A 21,800-nucleotide genomic window follows, 5' to 3' on the forward strand; every position below is an offset into this window, starting at 1 on the left:
GATTTGTTAAATGGATTCATGACTAGATGTCAAGAAGGATTGAGCAAGCCATGAACATGATGATCTTTCCATTGCATGAGCATACTTAATGCATGAAAACTTATTTTTCTTTTGTATGTTGTTTTTGTTGCTTAGACATTGGTTGGATTTGTGCAATTTGATGGGATAATAGGTTTTGGGATGATCTAGCTAGCACCTAAATGACCTCTAGGTGCTAATGATAGGATGTAATCTAATAGGATAGTAGGTTTTGGAACCACCTAGCTACTAGCACTTGAATGACCTCTAGGTGCTAATGTTGCATTCTTGTTTTTTTGTTGACAAGTTGTATGTTTATAGATTTCCAAGTGGTTGGTATTTATTTATTTCACCACATAATCCTTTTTTTAATTGCAAGTTGTATCATCTCATTGTCTTAAGGACAATACAATTTTGGAAATGAGGGAATATCACTAGCACTAAAGAAAAGTGGAGAGAGAGAGAGAGAGAGAGATGATAAGATAAAGCATATATATAGAGAGAGAAAGATTTCAACACAATCAAAAAGTTGGGAGTAAGAGAAAGATTTAATGTTAAAAGATTGGGTGGTTTTGATTCAAAGTCAAAGAAATAAAGAGAGAAATAAAAATCAACTAAAAAGTTATTTTTCACATGAAAATTAGAAGCGAGGGAGAAAGTAGTGCTAAGACAAGCTTGGCCTAAGACAAGGAACTCATAAAATATAGTCTACAGATTGCAAAGGACATAGTTCTAACATTGGAGTTGCTAGAGCTAGAGGTTGTGCAACAATGAGTTATCTTCATCACAACAATAATTATTTCCTTGATTTTTTTCATACATGCAAAGATCATGGCTTGCAATGAGCTTTGGCTTGCTTAAAAAACAAACTTGAAAAGTGTGGGGCCTATTCCCCACTCAATCATCTCTTATGCAAAGTTTTCTCAAACCCCACTCCACACTTTCTCTAATTCTCTCAATTCTTTACATAATTGAAGTGTTATCATATCCTTGTGGAAACAACATATTTTTACATAATTTCATAGAATAAGGGCATTATTGACGTTGTAAATGGTATTCAATATCCTTTTTTATGAAAGGTATTGGGCTAACCTTATTCCATTATTGTGAAATGTTTTGTTAGTGTATTATGTTTTATTTTAGGAGTGGTTTTTTTTTTGCACACAAAAAATTAATATTTTCCCTTGAACTTGATTAATTATTATTTCAAAGTCCTACTTTTGGTTAATGTTAAAACATTTGTGTGTGTGTGTATAAGAGTGGTGCCTTATTTGTATGCAACAGAATATAAACTGGACCTTAGAGTGTGGAGAGATGAGGATGTTGAGTTGGATAGATAAGGATCTAAGGTGGAAAATCAAATTGGATTAAATACAATGTACTTGTTGTACTCATTTGCCCGTATGAAGAGGCAAGAAGCAATGCAGTTTCTAATTTAGCTTTTTTCTTGATATGAATGGTTCTTTCACTTTTGCCTCCTTGATCTCTTCATTTGGTGTTAGAGCCACACCCTCTTCTATTCTCTTTCATATTCTCATTCTCTCTTGTATCATGTTTATCTACTCATTTTCTTATCTTCAAGCCTATAGATTCTATCATTTATCCTCTATGCCAAGCTTAGCCCTCATTTTGCTACTACAATTTGTCTATCAAGATTGCTGCCCAACTTTTCCATCATGAAATTGACAAATTCAGGGTCATATTATTATAAAACCAAGCTTTGGAGGGTAAAGCTTCATCAAGGGCCAAGTCAAAAAGAATATCACAAGCAAAGGTGGAAGTAGAAAGACTAGCCACCATTGGATTAAGAACTTTAGTCAAAAGGAGTGTTGCACTAGATCAAAGTCAACAAATCATTTTCTCATTCTTGTCAAATCTACGTAGACTATTCCATTCCATCATCTTATTCATGTGCATGTTATTTGAATTGGCACTGTCCACATTGCACAAGACCTGGCACCATCCATGCTATTTGATACAACTCTTATTGAAATGGATAAGATTCTTCTAAAAATCTAGAGCTTTTCTTTATATAACGTCTGTTTAAGGTTAATAAGGACCTTAAAAAAATCATTCTTCATATCTATCTCTTCTAATAATTGGTTTGATGTAACCTTTGTTTGCATTGTGAGTTGACCTATAACTGGTATTTTTCTAAAGTCTATTCCCACTACAAATTCCAATTGGTTGTGAAAAAGGTTATTCATACTCTAAAAAAGCCAAACGCGATAATTGCCAAAGCATAAGGGGTGTTTATATGTGGGTTTCTTTATTGATTATATTCTCCTTTGATCTTAAAAAATATCCCCTTTCTTTTTGTAGATTGAAGTTAGTAGACATTGTCCTGTGAGTCATTTAATTGATTTACATCTTGCTCTAAGCCTTATCTACCACATTAGTATCAAAGAAAGAGTAGAGAAAGCTTGGAAGGATTTAAATAAAATTTTCATTGCAAAGACAAAAAATTAGGAGATATACTTTGAAATGGATTTCTATAGTCTATATCAAGAATACAAGGATTCACTTTTATAGAACATGTATGGATTAAGAAGCTTAATCAACCAACTTGAAGGTGTCCATGCTAAAATCCCTGAAAAGGATGCAATAACAGTACTACTTGTAAGCCTACTTAAGGAATGTGCATATAAAAGATTCACTGCTTGCCCCCATGAATCACTTAACCTTGAGGGTTGCATATATTTAATTATTTTGAAAGAGAAGGAATTTAAAGGGTAGGTTGACCTATCTACAAGCAAGGACACTATATTTTTTACAAAGAAGGATCTTGAGGAATGCTACCATTGCAAAAGGAAAGGACATATCAGCACAGAATGTAGATTGAAATACGTATCCATATGCAATCACTGTAAGAAGATTGGACATCATGAAGATGAATGCAAATTTAAAAGACAATCATGGATGAAAACAATTATGACAAAAAGGTCAAAATGATACCTTTTCTAAAGATGAAAACAATTATGACAAAAAGGTCAAAATGACTAAAGAACAAAAGACAAAGAGCCTAACCACCCACTAGAAATAGCCATAGAATGCATCTAGTGATGTGGGGATAATCAATTATTTAATGTAACCAATATAACCACTTGACCACCTTGTAGGTGAATAAGACACCAAGGGCCATGTTAAAACATTTGGATGTGGATGTATAAGAGTGGTTCATTCTTTATATGCAACCCAGTATGAAATGTATCAAGTGTGGAGAGATAAGGATGTTGAGTTGGGTGGATAAGGATTTGAGGTGACAAGTCAATCTAGACTAAATACAATTGATGTATTCATTTGCCTATATGGAGAGGCACAATGATGGGACAAAAAATGGGCCCGGCACTGGTTATGGCACTAGCCGGACCTCATATGCACACAACAAACAACTCTACCACCACACAGCCTCACAAGCCAGGAGCGTCTGTAATAACCAAATGTACACGAGATACTTCTAATATTGTGTTTGTAGCTAGATAAGAGTCAAACGGCACCTTCCCCAAAACCCCTCAAAGGGGATATCCCACACATATTGACAATAAGTGCCACATATCACAAACATAGGAGGCACCCCATCGATTGATTGTCGTGGCCCCATTGTAGCCCTTCTACATCTTGGAGATTTGCCTCTAGATGCGTTTCTTTTACATTTAAACACATTCCCACAAGACTCCTCTCTTTGTCAGCGAGATCTAGGAGATACCATGTTTCTCACCAATAATTTTCCCCAAGGAACGAACGGCTAACCTATGGCAAGGGGAATCTCACTCTCTCAAGCGTGGGTTGACTATAATTTAAACAATTGCTATGCATTTTCAGAAGTTGATACCACATGTATGATCAATGCAATAGTGGATGTCTTACCATGCATAAACAGTTATGTTTCGAAATCAGCCTATGTGCTAGTACCCAAACAATCTTTCCATGAATTCCAACTAATACGCGTATGCTTCGTTGCAAGAATCTGGCACCAAGGCAAACCTTGTGCTACTAGATCCCTAATTTCCAAATAGGTCGTTTCCTAAATACTATGCATAGAAAAAAAAATCAGAATTTGTATTATTTTAGTCCTTAAATTGTTACACAAAATCCTACTCCCCCTCACCGTTTCAGTTTTGCTTCGTTGCATATGTATATAAAGGTTGTTTTGTCATGATTTAGTGTATAAAGATCAATAAATCACACACTATAACAAAACGATAAGGCAAACACAGGCCAAATCTCATGCATTATCCCACCATACATCCACAAGTACTTATTATATTTTTATGTATTTTTTAAAGGTATATTCTTATTTTTAATCAATTTTTTCTATTTTTTTCTATTTTTTCAATTAAAAATTAATATATTTTCAGATCTGTGGCTCTTGATTCTTAGAACAACAAAAACATAGATTTTATCAGTATTTTATTCCATGTGTATTGGTTTATCCCACCCGAAAACACAAAAGATCTCATTTTCCTCATAAAAATCGTGTTTTACAAGTTTCTAAAAATTATTTCCAGCATTTTAACTTTATGTTTTTTGATTTTTTCATCATGGAAGCATAGAACAAACAATGAACATCATTTCTGTCAAATTTCACTCCATAAAAACAACATTGGCTCAATCAAATGTAAAACACAAGCAAATTTTCTTTGTAAAATAGAATTATCGGTTTTTTCCTTGTTTGCGGGTTTTAAAATGTGATGTGGGACTGCAGATCAGTCCTCACTCAAGGCTCATCCGACCTCCAAACAGCAAACTCTAGCCCTCCTTCGATCCAGGAGTGATCCAGTACCATGTTAGACAAGCAGTCTTTAATTGGTCTTCAATTCTCTTCATGGGCATGAACTGCCGCTTAAGGGGAGAGAGAGGGAGGAGAGAGGAAGATTGAAACTGCATCTCCTCATTCAGGCAGCCATCTGAGAGGCCGAAGGCAGCGATAGGAAGCGTAGACAGGCATCCATTTGATCAGTTGGGGGGGTGCATTTAAGTGGCAAAATACTTATGGCCTCCCTCTCCACCATTTTTTCCTGTCACCTCCCGCCATATCCTCTCCTTTTTTTTTCGTCAAGAAAAAAACGCCTCCCTTCCCCCCCGGTCGCATGAAATTTTGGGGGTGTGGCCCCAAGGGTCACACCCCCCTACTACCTTCCTTAAGCCCCTTTACATTTGGTCTTTGGCCCTTGGCCTCCCGGGCACTCCACCGGTTGTCTGACATTTAAATTACGATCTGAAAATTCCTGGACGTTCATTTCAAAGTCCCCTACTATTGGGGATCTTTCAGGGTCTCGTCTTATATGCCAAAAAATTGTGAAAATTCACTGACCACCATCTAGTGACTTTTTAAAGCACTTTTGGACCTTGCTGCTTAAAATCGTACTAATTGCAACTGCCGCCTTCGACGAAGTCTATTTTTTCCCTAAAATTCAAGATTTTTGGCTATTTTTAAGCACTTCTCGACGTAAAAAATAATCGGTCATTGGCAACCACGGGATAGGGTGACTTAGCCCGTTGAATCCCACAAATAGATTTGCACATAAACACAACCACAAAGAGCATCAAGCTGATACAAAATATAGGCAACAAAACACATCATAGCTTTCACTCTTTGCCCTGACAAAACCAATGCATGAAATCCACAAGGAGTAGACCTAGCATAATTTGATGGAAAGCCTAAGCTAATCGCTAACCAACTTCTCCAACACAGGTTAGCTAAAAAGAACTATCCAAGAGGTCATTCTAGGTGGTGGTCTGAACTACCTACCTAACTAGGGACAACTCAACTAGGAGCTTCCTTTAGGCGAGGACTCTTATAGCTTGATCCACAAATATTATCTTTTAGTACATTGGTCCTTTAACCTCTTATTTTTCATACTCGGGCATGTAAAAAGGAGAAAGCTGAGCGTAGTGACCCAAGGAGAACAGGGCATCGGCCTCAGGTCCTGTCTCAGTACCCAAGAACCTACCAAGTCCTCGCAAGGCGACACATAATTCTTTTCTGATGCTCACTTTTATTTTCGCTCCAACCTTCTTTTATTTCATTGATACTCTACATCGGGGATCTCAGATAACTACTCCAACATTTCCTTTTTTATTAGGGCCCTTAGACGTCCCATCAAAATATAATGTGTACATCCACAATGGGTTTACACAGCCAGCTATCCAGAACTCCCCTATTTGTAATTATGATAGTCAAAATTCAACATATTTAGCAGATGAACTGATGGCTCCATCCCCCCTTCATCATTAAAGACTATAGGGACTCTCGTCAAAATCTGCAAACAGTGATGACAGTAGACCTTAGTCTCCCAAAAGAATGTCACATCATCTTGCTCAGTCACTTTATAGCCTTTACTCCACCAGATTAGCTTTTCCTGATGATATCACTGCTCTAGATATGGGTGCTCCAAATAAGGAATTAGTCAACGCATCAACCTCTATCATTGTTTCCTTGCAGATGTTTGATCAATTGTGCATGGACATGCAAGGAACTTATTTCATTAGCACAGTCAGAAATAATAAGGTTAATCTTAATATTATTCGTAAACTCCACACCCTCAGGATCTGTTAATATTGTTGTGGATTTATTCTTCCCGATCCTGAAAATCCTATAAGGACCGTCCCATTTGGGCTACAGCTTTCCTGGAAATAATTCTCTACACGCATTATACTACAACACTAGCTGTCCTTTCTTAAAAGTATATTTCTTTGCTTTTAGGTCATGGACTTGCTTCATCCGACGCTTGGTCACCTCCTGATGTAGCAAGCTCTGCAATTTAATCTTGTCGAGGTGTGCCAGAGTCGTAAAGCGCTCTAAGAGGGCATCCACGTCACCCAAAGAATGATTGATTGCGAATCTTATCATCGGCAACTCGATCTCTAGAGGTAGGACACACTCCTCTCCATATACTAGCTTGAATGGGGTGTGACTAGTAGCTCGTTTGAACGTCGTATTATATGCCCATACTGCCACATATAATTTGGTATCCCAATCCTGTTTCTTTTTGGAGACTATCTTGGATAGGATACCCACAAGCTGCTTATTCGTACTTTCAACTTGTCCATTTGCTTGCGGATTATAGGGGGTCGTTTTATTATGCTTGATTTTCCACACTTTCGTCAAGCTTTTAATCTCCTTGTTCAGAAAATGCGTCCCCCGATCCGATACTATTTCTTTTGGGAGACCAAATCGACATACTATTTGCTCTAATAGGAAACTGGCGGTCTCCTTTGCATCGTCTTTCCGTGTTGCACGTGCATCTGACCACTTAGTAAAATAATCAGTTGCTACAATAATATATATTTTCTATGCAGTGGACGACGGAGTAATAGGGCCCACAAAGTCGATCCCCCACTTCTTGAACGGAAGGATCGCCACAATAGGAGTGAGCGGTCGCTTCCTATTCTCTCAGCTATCATGTCGTTGACAAATGTCGCATCTTTTAACGTACTCGAATGCATCTTGGAAAATGGTCGGCCACCAATATCCCGCCCTCAAGGCTTTTTGTGCAGTTAGCCGCCCAACAAAATGATCTCCACAAGCCGAGTCATGGCCTTCTTCTAAGATGAAAGGGACCTCATCAGGCATTATGCATCAGCGGTAGATATCGTCTACCCCTCACCAATACAACGTGTATGCAATTATTGTGAATTTTAAAGCCTGCTGCTTAATCTTTGAATTTTTTGACTTCGATAGACTAGCTCCAGTCTCTCCCATCAACAAATAATGCGCTATAGCCGCATACCAGGAGGGAATAGATGCCATGTCAATCTTGAACAATGAGTCCCAGTCACTACCTTTAGCCAGAGCTTCCTTTGGCTCCCCAAAGTCCACAAGGCACTCTACAATACCCTGCAACCTGGGTGGATTGCTCTTAACCTCATAGTCAAACTCTTGCAAAGTGATTAACCACTTTGCTAAACAGTCAGGCGGTTGTAGCTTATTCATCAGCAGTCGTAGCCCTTCTGCCTTCATATAAAGGACAACCTTCTCATAAAGGATGTAGTGCTTGAACTTTTTAGCCGCAAAGACCATCGCAAGGCACAACTTTTCCATATAAGTATAATTAACTTTGGATACACCCAACTTTCGACTAGCAAAAGCAATTGGGTGATACCACTTCTCTTTCCACATTTGCGCGCTAAGCAGCAACTAATGCTATGCATGGTAGCTGCTGAAAAGATATAAAAAAATTTGCCCCTCTTTGGTGCTTTCAACCGCACGAGTTCCTGCTTGACATCCTCGAAAGCCACCTTACAAGGGTCACTCCACATAAATAAACAGTTGAAGGATAACAGATTTGTCAATGGCAATGTTCTTTCTGCCAATGCGTTTATGAACCGTCGATAATATCCAACTGATGTCAGAAACCTATGGACTTCTTTGGGGGTACGTGGCAGACCCATGGCGACTATGGCTTTGATTTTTTTAGGATCCGTCACAATCTCTACTGAGCTAACTACATGGCCCAGTAGGAACCCATAAGGTACACGAAAAATGCACTTCCTCGGATTGAGAGCTTTGCAAAATTGTCTGCATCACTCAAAACATTTTGGTAAAATAATCAATTACCTTTCTCTCATGGTGGTTGCCCCTAAATCATCAATAAATACCTTTAGCTCCTCGGGGGAAATGTCACCAAAGATCTTATCGACAGTTCGTTGCCAAGAACCAAGCGCATTGCATAGACCAAATGCCATCACATGGTACTCAAAGGTCCTGAAGACTATTATAAACATCATTTTGAGCTTATCCTCTTCTGCAATCACCATCTGATTATAGCCTGCAAAATAGTCCATGAATGAATATATCTCCCTACCTACCGATTGATCCAGAATCTGGTCGATAAAGGGCAGTGGGTAATAATCCTTAATTGTTTACTTATTCAACTCTTGAAGCCGGATTTGATTATTTTTCTTCTTCCTGATCACAATTGGTGAACATCATTTAGTGTGGTGCACAAGGAAGATCAAGCCCGCTTTTTGTAATTTCTATAACTCCTCAAACAGTCCATCTTGCAACTCAAATGGCATACACTTGACTTTCTGTCGCACATGATGGCTTCTTTCCTTCAACGGAATTGTATGGACAATGAGGCTGGGAGGAATGCCCCTAAGTTCATCGTAACTCCAAGAGAAAATATCGTAGAACTCTTGGATTAGAGTGACATAATCCTCCTGTTTCTCTGCACTAAGCATAGACCCTAGCTTTATTGGCCGCTCATCGTCTAGCGCACCAAGGTCTAGTTCGATAACATCTGCGTCCCTTATTCTATCTTGACCTTCTAATGGCTTGTTTAGTGTTACTTGATAGACGTCTTTTGTGGTCGATCCCTCTTTGGATTCGTCAATCGACGAAGTCTTACTTGCAAACACATCTTCCATTGTCTCTAACTCTGTAGAAGACAGGGGAGCTTGCTCACTTTGAGGTGATTCAGGATATGCGCCGACTACCACATGTCTAGCACCTCTGCCAAATATCAATCTACCAGTGGGTATATCTACTTGACAATCTGCTTGTAAAATCCAAGGTCGACCAAGCAATACTTGGTAACTCGGACGTCCTGCAAATCGGATTACCCTAAAGTCCAACAGGCATTCTACGTTGGCAACTGTCATGTGGACTTTAGTAATGTAGCCCTCTAGCTGTCTCAGGCTATCGTCAACCATTCTAAGGATTGTGGAGGCATCTTTCTAAATCACAAGACCCAATCTTTCCATCAATTGAGAACTCATAATATTAATCGAGGATCCTGTGTTGACAATAGCACTATCCACTAGAATCCGATCAACATAGGTTGCAACCCTTGGGCAGTGCTTTTTGGCATGTTCAAACCAGTCATGCCCTACGCGTGCTATTCCCAAGGGTTCTACGATATACCCCGTATACAAGTTTTTTTAAAATTCTTTGCATACTCCAAGCAACAGCTTGATTAGCTGCAAGAGATTCACATCTGGTTTACCATTGCAAAGGGAGGTAGCTAAATCAAATTTGTGATAATTCGCTAAAGCTTGCTTCTCACACCAAACCATCCGCTCTTTAGGACGTTGCACCCACTTTATTGCCTCTTTTTTAACTCTCACATTCTTTCTCGATACCTCTTTATCTCTCTTGGCATAAACCTTACTCTCTACGGGCTTTAGAGATCCCCCTTCCTTATCAGGATTTAGAACTTGCGTTCCTTTATCATCCTACCTAGGGTTTCCATCGATAGGTTTTACATTATCTTTGTCACCTTCTCTATGTTTTTGGCCTCTTGTTACGACACAAAGGCTAAAAGCTTCAGTGCTATTAACTTGCATAGTCTCGATGAGGGTCACCCCACTGCCACCTGGCACTTCCTCGACAGTAGCTTGGGCAATTACGTGGATAATGCTGCCCACCACACCATTTGGCTGAATCTAGAGGGTGCACCCTCTTTGGGGCGTCGACTTCCTATCAGATTCTGTTGTTTCTTTAAAAAATTAACATCAACCGCTATTTTTCGATATTGTTCAGAGATCATATCCGTGTAGTGCTTCATCATGTCCTTGACTTCGCTAAGGACATTTGACGAAGTGGACTCATACCCCTGATCATCTACCCGTCGGGTCCCTTGGCCGCACAATTTGATTAGGCATTGGTTGTGTTGGTTGCTGACCTAGAGGAACGACGTTAGGGTTCGCTGCTTGGCTTCCCACATTTGGAGACATCTGACTAGCTATAGGCATAGTCACACTAGGCGAAGTTGGCAATAAAGGCACATTCGACACCACGTTCCCTTTCCCGTTAGGGTTGGCCATCCCCATCCCTTGGCTTCCACTGCCATTGATCAATTGCAAATTATTTCCTCATGCTAAACCCATATTTGGATTGATTCGAGAAGCATAGGCTGCTTGCAGAGGTGACTCTATTTCTTGCGCTCATCTAACGTCAATGTCTATATCCGCCAAGGTGACACTACTCAACTACACCTAGATGTTAAAATCAAAGCCATGCAAGAAGTATTGCAACTGGATAGCGGGTGGAATAGGGATAGAGGTATCCAATTTATGAAAAACCTCTTTGATCTTCTTGGCATACGCTCGTATATCTTCATGTGGTTCTTGGTGTGTCAAATTCAACACGTGTAGCCAATATTGACAATCTCTCTTGGGGGCGAACTCCCTTTGGAAGGCTTCATAAAATAAATCCACGGTGGTTATCGTTTCGACCTCAAGGCCGTGATACCATATAGCTGCCCTTCCCTTCAGGGTCATATTGAATAACATTATTAGATGCCCTTCCTCTTGGATGTGACAATTAAACACCAGCTTTTGGAACTCCCTTATATGAAGCTCTGCATCCTCTTCCACTAGCCCATTAAAAATGGGTAGGGGGAAACCTAAGGCTGGAAAATCCACCGTTCTTGCAGGGATTGCGATAGGTTGCACCATGGCAATGATCGGATTTGCTAATGGAATCGGGACAAGAAAAGCTGTCACACCACTCGAAGTGGGCAAATAAATTGGGAGGGGGGAAGTACTAGAACTTCCACCTCTTCAGGCTAAGGTTGCTAAGACCCCGCCCTTGAATAGGTTCAAGACTACTCCTTTTAGGAGAATAACACCTATTGATTTTGGCCCTCTGTCTATCCCTCTCGGCTCTCTCCTATTTTTGGAGTTTGGCTTGACGAATCTCTCCAAAGGACATCAACTAACAAATAGGTCCCAAGAGACCCTAGACTCAGAAACCACCACTTTGAGGCGGCTCCCGACAGACGCACCACTGATGGGACCAAAAATGGGCCCAGCACTGGCTATGGCACTAGCCGGACCTCATGCACACAACAACAAACAACTCCACCACCACACAGCCTCGCGGGCCAGGAGCATCTGTAATAACTAAATGCACACTGGATACTTTTGATATTGCATTTGTAGCTAGATAAGAGTCCAACAGTACCTTCCCAAGGAAAATTGCTTGTTTTTTATTGAGCCAATGTTGTTATTATGGAGTGAAAATTGGTAGAAATGATATTCATTGTTTGTTCTATGCTTCCATGATGAAAAAATCAAAAAACATAAAGTTAAAATGTTAGAAATAATTTTTAGAAACTCGTAAAACATGGTTTTTATGAGAAAAATGGGGTCTTTTGTGTTTTCGGGTGGGATAAAATGCTGATAAAATCTGTATTTATGTTGTTCTAAGAATCAAGAGCCACAGATCTGAAAATATATCAATTTTTAATTGAAAAAATAGAGAAAAATAAGAGAAAATAAGAAAAAAATAGGAACATGCCTTAGAAAAATACAAAAAAATATAATAAGCGGTTGTGGATGTATGTTGAGGCAAAGAATGAGGTTTGACCTATGTTTTCCCTATCATTTTGTTATAGTGTGTGATTTATTGCTCTTTATACAGTAAATCATGACAAAACAACCTCTATACACCTATGCAACGAAGCAAAACTTAAATGGTGAGGGGGAGTAGGATTTTGTGCAACAATTTGAGGGCTGAAATAATACAAATTCTGATTTTTTTTCTATGCATAGCATTTAGGAAACGGCCTATTTGGAAATTAGGGATCTAGTAGCACAAGGTTTGCCTTCGTGCCAGATTCTTGCAATAAAGCATACGTATATTAGTTGGAATTCTTGAAAAGATTGTTTGCATACTAGCATAGAGGCTGATTTCGAAACATAACGGTTTGTACACGATGAGACATCCACTATTGCATTGATCATACATGTGGTATCAACTTCTCAAAATGCATAGCAATTGTTTGAATTATAGTCGACCCACGCTTGAGAGGGTGAGATTCCCCTTGTCGTAGGTTAGCTGTTCGTTCCTTGGAAAAATTTATTGGTAAGAAACATGGTATCTCCTAGATCTCGCTGACAAAGAGAGGAGTCTTGTGAGAACGTGCTTATATGTAAAAGCAACACATCTAGGGGCCAATCCCCAAGATGTAGGAGGGCTGTAGTGGGGCCACGGGAATCAACCGGTGGGATGCCTTCTATGTTTGTGATACATGGCACTTATTGCCAATATGTGTGGAATACTGCAGCCCTCCTACATCTTGGGGATTGGCCCCCTAGATATGCTGCTTTTACATATAAGCACGCTCTCACAAGACTCCTCTCTTTGTCAACGAGATCTAGGAGATACCATGTTTCTTACCAATAAATTTTTCCAAGGAACGAACGGCTAACCTACGACAAGGGGAATCTCACCCTCTCAAGCGTGGGTCGACTATAATTCAAACAATTGCTATGCATTTTGAGAAGTTGATACCACATGTATGATCAATGCAATAGTGGATGTCTCATCGTGTACAAACAGTTATGTTTCGAAATCAGCCTCTATGCTAGTATGCAAACAATCTTTTCAAGAATTCCAACTAATATACGTATGCTTTATTGCAAGAATCTGGCACGAAGGCAAACCTTGTGCTACTAGATCCCTAATTTCCAAATAGGCCGTTTCCTAAATGCTATGCATAGAAAAAAAAATCAGAATTTGTATTATTTCAGCCCTCAAATTGTTGCACAAAATCCTACTCCCCCTCACCATTTAAGTTTTGCTTCGTTGCATAGGTGTATAGAGGTTGTTTTGTCATGATTTAGTGTATAAAGAGCAATAAATCACACACTATAGCAAAATGATAGGGAAAACATAGGTCAAACCTCATTCTTTGCCTCAACATACATCCACAACCGCTTATTATATTTTTTTGTATTTTTCTAAGGCATATTCATTTTTTTTTAATTTTCTCTCATTTTTCTCTATTTTTTCAATTAAAAATTGATATATTTTCAGATCTATGGCTCTTGATTCTTCGAACAACATAAATACAGATTTTATCAGCATTTTATCCCACCCGAAAACACAAAAGACCCCATTTTTCTCATAAAAACCATGTTTTACGAGTTTCTAAAAATTATTTCCAACATTTTAACTTTATGTTTTCTGATTTTTTCATCATGGAAGCATAGAACAAACAATGAATATCATTTCTACCAATTTTCACTCCATAAGAACAATATTGGCTCAATCAAATGTAAAAAACAAGCAATTTTCCTTTGTAAAATAGAATTACTGGTTTTTTCCTTCTTTGTGGGTTTTAAAATTTGATGTGGGACTGCAGATCATGCCTATTGCAATAAGGCATTCTAGAAACACTCGGTATATTGGGAAATAGGCTGGTGATCTCTTTGTTGGAGAAGATCCCATTGTTTGATTGCTTTTTCGTGGAATTGGGGTGGAAGAAAATTCTGTAAAAATTTCTTTTGGAAAGTCTCCCAAGTAGTAGGACAATCAATGCTTTTGCGGACAACAGTCCACCATAGGGATGCTCTGCCCAGTAAATGATTAGTGACACACTTAATTTTGTCTTTTTCGGCATATTGTTCTTCATGGAAATAATCATCAAATTGACTGATAAAAGCAAGTACAATCTTTCCATCGTGTGACCCATTGAAAGTATGAAATTTGAAATTTCTTTTACTTATCTTGGTTTTTTTCCAAATAGATTATGCTTCAAGTGTCGCATTGATCGTACATCATATAATATCTTTAGGTTGCGGTCCATCTTAATCGGCAGTAGATCGTTGAAGACTGGCCAATTGAGCTTGCAAAGTTTGACGTGCACTTCACTCCTCTTGAAGCTACATCATAATTAGGTCCAGTTTTTGTTCCATTGTTGGTTCCGGTAGATCACCCTTGGCCATAAAATCTTCCATATTTTGATCGGACATCCTGCAAAATTTCAAATAACCTCACACACTCGAAATCCTGTTAGCGGGATGAGCGTAGCTCAAGTTTGGGTTTACAAGGCTCGTTTTTTTTAATGTGTGGTTTTTTATGATATTTCTTCTTCAAGGCTACGGAAATTGATGTCGGCCTTCTTCCAAGGAGATACTTCGTCCGTGTAGACTGCATATAGCAATCTAGAATTTGGCTCTATCAGAGCATAGGTGCGAACAAGGGCTTGCACGGAAGTTAAAAGTCGGCTCAGGAGTTGTGTGTGAACTCCTGCTATGGGAGAGTTTGAAACTTTAGGAATTTAAACTTTAAAGCTTAGAAAGCTTTAAGTAAAACGTATTTTGCCTGAATCGAAATGACCAGGATGGCGGCATGCGTTTGTTGACGTCGGTAGCAATCAATTCGTCCTTCCGCTGCCGACGATTAAAAGTGAGAGTTTAAGCCTTTTATAAAGCTTATTAAGCTTTATAATGAAATTAATTGAAAACTGCTTATCTGTTTTTCTTTTTAAAAAAAAGACTTGATGAAGGAGCTTGGAAGGTGGTCCTTTGCCGTCAGAGACTGGTTCTTCGCGATCCAATTGCGTAGCAGGGGGTTCTTCACCACTAGGAACGCATTGATATTGATGGATTGTCGTGAGAATGACTGTAGAGCTCGATCGTTCTAAGAGCTTCGCCTTCGCATGAGATGGTAAGCGATTGGAAGCCCTCGATCTCAGCTTTGCTCTGATACCACTGGTGCACAGATCGGATATTGTATGCGTACGTAGCAAGCGTCGGAAGGTCCCCAAGAACAAAGAACTCTACTTTTTGCTCAAAAACCAAGAGAGAAGACTTGCACGACATAGAGCAAGAAGACCAATTGGGTACAATCTTCCCCCATGCCTTGTGTGAGCGCTCCACAAAGCATGTATATAATATATTATTCATCTCCAAGCTAAAAAATAGCCCAAATTTACAAGTAACATGCTTTAGCTTTTGTGTTTGATTTTGTCCAAATAAAGAATAAAGCGGTTGGGCGTCCCCAAGTGTCGGGCGGGCTGTGCCCAAATACAATGTCCAATAATGAATATTTAAATCGTGCATCCATGTGCATATAAAATAATAAATATATATCAAGCGCTTTAATAAATAAGCACGTCAAAATAAATATTGGTGCCATGCCTAAGACGTGCGCCCATAAAAAATGATAATTTCTTCTAAATAACTTGACTACATGTTATCGCCCAGTGCTTCCTAGCCTCACTATCGCCTGCTCTACACATCAATTGAAGCATTCACAATTATTAGAAAATAATAAAATTAAACCAACAAAAGTGAATACCTAGCAGTCTTCCAAACTAAACAAATAGGTTGGAACTCTATCCTAACCTTAATTTAATACAAGTGGCCACTCTAAACTCATAAACGTCCATTAATTTAAATATGTATTTTGCGGAATCACTAGCTATGGAATCACCCACTTGCACATTAAGTTAACGAGACACCCGAAAAGGACAGAGGCGTCCCCATTAACTTTTCGTACAAGGAATCCACATTGTGTATGAGCCCCGGAAAATAAATATAATTTTACGGAATCTACCGCAAAATCTCACGGAATCCACCGTGGAATATGCCTCCTGGCATCAATTTGAGCCTTAGTTCTCTTTGCTCGTTAATATTGAGATATGTATATTTACTATGGGGATTGCACAAATCTAAAGCTTGGTGGAAATTGACAATGATGGAGGGATGGCTCAATAAGACACCTTTCAAATTTAAGGTATTCGTTTGGAGAATGTTGGTGTGTGGTATTTCCCTTGCATCTGTTCTTCACCATAGGAGTATTTCCAATGGGAATTTTTTATTTTGTACCACTCCAATTGAGTCTTTCCATCGTAGATTCATCTTGTGTTCTTTTGTTTGGAATGTTTGGGCCCTCCCTTTTGACATTTGGCATGCTATGGGGACTACGATGGTCCTTTTGATTGGGTCTTCGGCAACAAGGCTAAAAATCATGGTTTGGCACAACCCCATATGAAGTTTTTGTTTCACTTTCTCAAATCATGGGGTTGTTGGCATATTTGGGTCACTCGCAATACATTCATTTTTTAGGACACCTCAAGCATCCAGTGTCATGTTGTGAAACTTAAGGGACTTCTTCAGTGGCAACTTGATCGTATTCAGCATGCTGATATCTTGACTAGAGATGATCTAGTACCTTGGCATTAGGCAGTCTCTTTAGCAACCCTACCCCATTTTTGTACTCCTTTGTGCTCATGTGACTTTTGTACTCTTTTAGTCTTTTGATATAATATAACCAATCGTTATGGAGAGAGAGTGTGTGTGTATGAGTGTGGGTTCATGCATGTAGCAAATCATCACATTAGCCATGTAGTCTACATGCCACCCTTGCAGGGAACAACCCTGCACACTACTTTTGTTGTGTCCTAGCTTGGTCCTTGTAGGGCTCTACAGTAGTGCATTTTGGTTTTCGATTGATGCCCCTTCAAGGACTACACTAGCTTCTCAAAATGGACTGTGCGGATTCAATTCCCATGGCCGAAGACCCGGTCGCCATGGATGTTAAAGATGGTACAAGAAAATAAAATATGGTCCCCTACATTGATGACATGGCCTTGACACCCTGTGACATGTACGAAAGGTACGATATGGTACTACGGTACAATAAAATACGATACTAAATGTTACCTTATGATTTTATAAGGTACGATATGATATTAGTACAAAAAAAAGATGATTTTTTAAATAACAACAACCATAAATCATTAAATGATAGATCATAGAATACATGTTTAAAGTGGAAATAGCCATTTCATTACAGAATAAGATGAATACATGAGGGTGACAATCACAATCACATGGGCTGCACAAAACATGCAATACAACTACAGTCTAGTATATATGATACAAAAAAGAGAGAGACCTATGAATCTATGATGAGGCATCACTATCATCATCATCAAAACCATCTAAGTTCTCATCAAGAGAGTTCGAAGATGACTCCTCGGTTAGATGATGAGACACACTCATACTCATCCTCATTGATGAGGTTACCATCATCATCAAGTGAAGGTTCCCTAGGTTGCGGTTGTGTAGGAAAGGGAGGGATGTCATCATGAGGCATAGGATGTGAGCTACTAGAGCCCCACCTTACATATGTTTGCAAGCCACTCGAACCACCCCTCCTCGATGATGGAGGGCATCGAATGACCATGCCCATACTACCATCTACTCGAACTCCTCACCCACAAGCATGCTGACTATGAGTGTCACGAGTATCTATTGCTATAAGCTCTCTTTAGAGCTCTACAAAAATCATCTCCTCCTCCTCATCCACCTCCTGATGTATACTCCCAAGAGTGTCGCCCATCAACTTGAATGTATCAACATTCACCTACACAATGCAATGATGCACACATGATTGTAAATGCTGAAGTCTAAATTGTAAAGTATAAACTTCAAAGTTTAAAACAACAAATTTTAATTTTATGGTTAAGTGCCTGCTTCAGACTACCCATGCTCATCATATCCCTCATCATGTGTATGTTAGTGCAGCAATAGACTAGCCGCTCTAATTGTCGTGTGCTAAGCCGATTGTGAATCTTTGTGTGAATGAGAGAATAGGCACTTTAGTTTCTCTCACATGCACCCAAAGAGCAATCCAGGGCAAGGACCCTCATGGATAAGTCTTGGAAAATGATTTTGGACAAATTAGATCTTGATTATCTCGAATATTACATGGTTTATTGCTATAACAAAGTTTGGACAGCAAGCATTCACACTGAATGTCTATTATTGAATATCTACATGCTATTCAAATATGCTACGTGGTTATGTTGATGCTTGGTATGTTTATATTTGAATATGCTTATAGTAAGCCTTGAGCCTTGGATTTGAGCTTGGTTAGTTGCATTTGGATAGTGGCTATTTGCTTTAGTGATTTCCACTTGCTCTCTAATGTATACATAATGTACTTTGGACACCGGGATATTATGAGCTTTATACATTGAGCTTTCTTTTGCTCTCTAATGTATACATAATGTACTTTGGACACCCCGATATTATGAGCTTTATATTAGTTTGGTTGGATGGGCTTCCCTTGCTCATGCAACTTCCCGATCCACTCCTATAGTGCTCCTCTTTGGCTCCACGATGTCTACTCCTTTGAATCTTCAACTATTTGCACCACTTCCTTGATCAAGCTAGTTTCATAGTTGTCACTAAGAGTGGTTGTCATTTGCTTTATCATTTTCTTGCTTAAATTGTAAGGCTCAAGGTAGGTAGTAGGGTGATGGTTATTGGTGATTCTTTTGGAAGAGTGTGTAGTTGGGGAAAGAAACGATTGTGATAGTGGTGATAGTTGAAGAATGGTGGGGGTTGTGGGTAGAATTGTGGGGAATGATAGTGGTAAGAGTAAGTGGAAATAATTAGCTTTAGGTGAAATAGAGGCCCAAGGGATGATGATGAGAAATAAGGAGGGTGAACAAGAGGAAAGATATTTCAAAATCCTTTAGCAAGGTGTTGATTGAAGAACTTGATGCTCACATAGGCTCAGGGTGACTCCAAGAGGCCTTCTTCTTAGTCTTCTTTGCTCACTAGGGGAGCTTGGGCTAGTCCCCTCTCTCTCTCTCTCTCCCATTTGAAGGTAGTATCATGACGGTTCTATGGCAATAGTAGGGCACCCTCTTCTTGGCTCTCTCTCCTCTATAATCAATAGCAATACTCCTCCATTTTATAGCCTTACTACTCCTACATTCAACTCTCATCAATTTGTGTTGTGGCTTGCTCTATGGCAACTTGCATGGTGCCTCTTTTTGTTCAATTATTGGTGGCATTGGGTGATGAAGAGATGAAGATCTTGTGTTGAAGTATGTAAGGGTTATTAGAGTTCCTCTCCTCCTATTTGTTCATGATGGTAACCTATTGTTTGGGCCTTTACATGGTCATTATGGTTCAAATATATTCTTCTTCTCTCTCTCTCAATGCGGAGATTGGCTCCTTAGGCTAGTGCAAATTGTGATTGTAGTCATCTCCCTTATTATTAGTGTTATCATCATCATCATCTCTTACTTTTAACTCATTATTGGCTCAAGCTATTTAACATGAAACTATGAGACACCAATATATACTTTTATCTACAAAGTTATTGTCTTGGGAAGTCAATTCATCAATCAAAGGTTCCTAAAAATTTTCAATTATAAGTTAGTATGGATTTGTATGCATGCATGAGCATATATATCCTCAATCGATATATGTTTAATGCCCATTTTTACACATATCTATGTACATATGCAACACATAATCTTGCATTAGTAGAATCCTAAAATTTCTATAAACATAATATGTTTATAGACATGTACACAAAGAAGAACAATTTCTACATGTATCTATCACTTGTATATGTATGTACCCACATCTAACTTATTGAGTAAATTACTATACCAAATACAATTGATAAAATATCACTAAATAATCCAATGATGAATATAGAAATAATACAACAATAGAAAAATCCTAAACCTTTTTTAAAAAGCACATTAGCATGGAGAAAATTCTAAAGGGCCTTAATGTAGGTTGTACTATTTAACACATGACAAGAGCTTGTTCTCTCTTCGATTAGATTAGTTTATTTTCAAAGTCTATCACAATTTAAGTTTTATTTTCACCCTTCTTAAAAACCTTTGGACTTGTCATTTACTAAGCCCTAATGTAGGTTGTATTATTTAACATTAGTGACCAAAAAGCTTGTGAATTTGATTAGTCTATTTATCAAATTCTATCAAAATTTAAGTTTTATCATAACTACTCTTTAAAACCTTTGGACTTGGCATTCACTAAGCCCTTGGACCTCTACACTTGTCGTGGTAGGCCCTTGTAATTACATCACCTTGTTTAATTACTATGTTGTTTATACGATTCCACCCATGCTTCATTTGGTGTTTTGGTTTAAAACGATTGAAAGGATGACCGATTTTTTATACTGTTAGCTTCAATGCCTTCTATTCAAACACTCTCATTGACTCCTTTCAAGAGCAATCCTACATAAATATAGAGTTCTCAACAACATTCAGTGTCGTCACTTCTTCTCAAATCCACACAAAACAACTCAGATAACTAGCTAATCCAGAAGAGCTAGCTTAGAAATAGAAAATACAATGAGTAGCACAACATCTCCACATGCTCACCGTTCTTCACCACATTACCAAGATGCAACGATGCATCTTGAATTTGGCCAAGAAACTCAACAAAATGTAATGGAACAAATGTTCCATGCTATGTCTGCATTAATGATGCAGATTAACCATACCAATCAAACTTTGGCAAACTTGTTAGCACACAACCAAAGCCAACAGGGTTACAAGACATACCCAAAGGTGTGCCTAAAGCCATTTAATGGGATTTCAACACAAGATGTCTTAGGCTAGATAGATCACTTAAAAAATGTATCTAGTAATCATGCATGAAGTGAAGAGAGAAAATCTTTAGAAATATGCACCTTGATTAAAGTCATCGCCACGACCTGGTTCATGCAACAACCTATCCAAACAAAACAGAATTGGACAATGAGGAAGGAAGCCATTATCAAAAGATTTTTCATAGGAGAAGAGTGTGACGCAAATAGCTATTTAACAACTAGAAAATTTGAAGCAAAAACAAAATGAACATGTAGCACAATGTGTTGTAAGACTCAACTAGCTCCTATTAAGAGCAGACCATCCCACAATGCTAGAGGAGATGAAATTGTTCTTCCTTTGGCCATGTCTGCTACATGATATCTCACGAAGGGTTAGGGATCAAGGACCAGCCACATTCCATCACACAATCCAAGTCGAACAGAGAACTGAAGCAAATATCCAAATAGACATCATCAGCCAACCATAGTTCCCAATGCACAAGTTCCAACATGAGGTAGCCACCCCTATGAAAATCAATGTCCAAAATGCACAGATAACATAGTGGTGGTGACAACCATACATTCCCAACAACTAAACACAAAGCACCAACAGGATATTGCTACCTAGAAATGGCATGCAAAGGTAGCCTAAATGTTTTTATTGCAACAAATA

Source organism: Lygodium microphyllum, chromosome 11 (genome assembly GCF_053477565.2).
Source record: "Lygodium microphyllum isolate KBCC chromosome 11, Lygodium_microphyllum_v1.1.10, whole genome shotgun sequence".
NCBI lineage: Eukaryota > Viridiplantae > Streptophyta > Polypodiopsida > Schizaeales > Lygodiaceae > Lygodium > Lygodium microphyllum.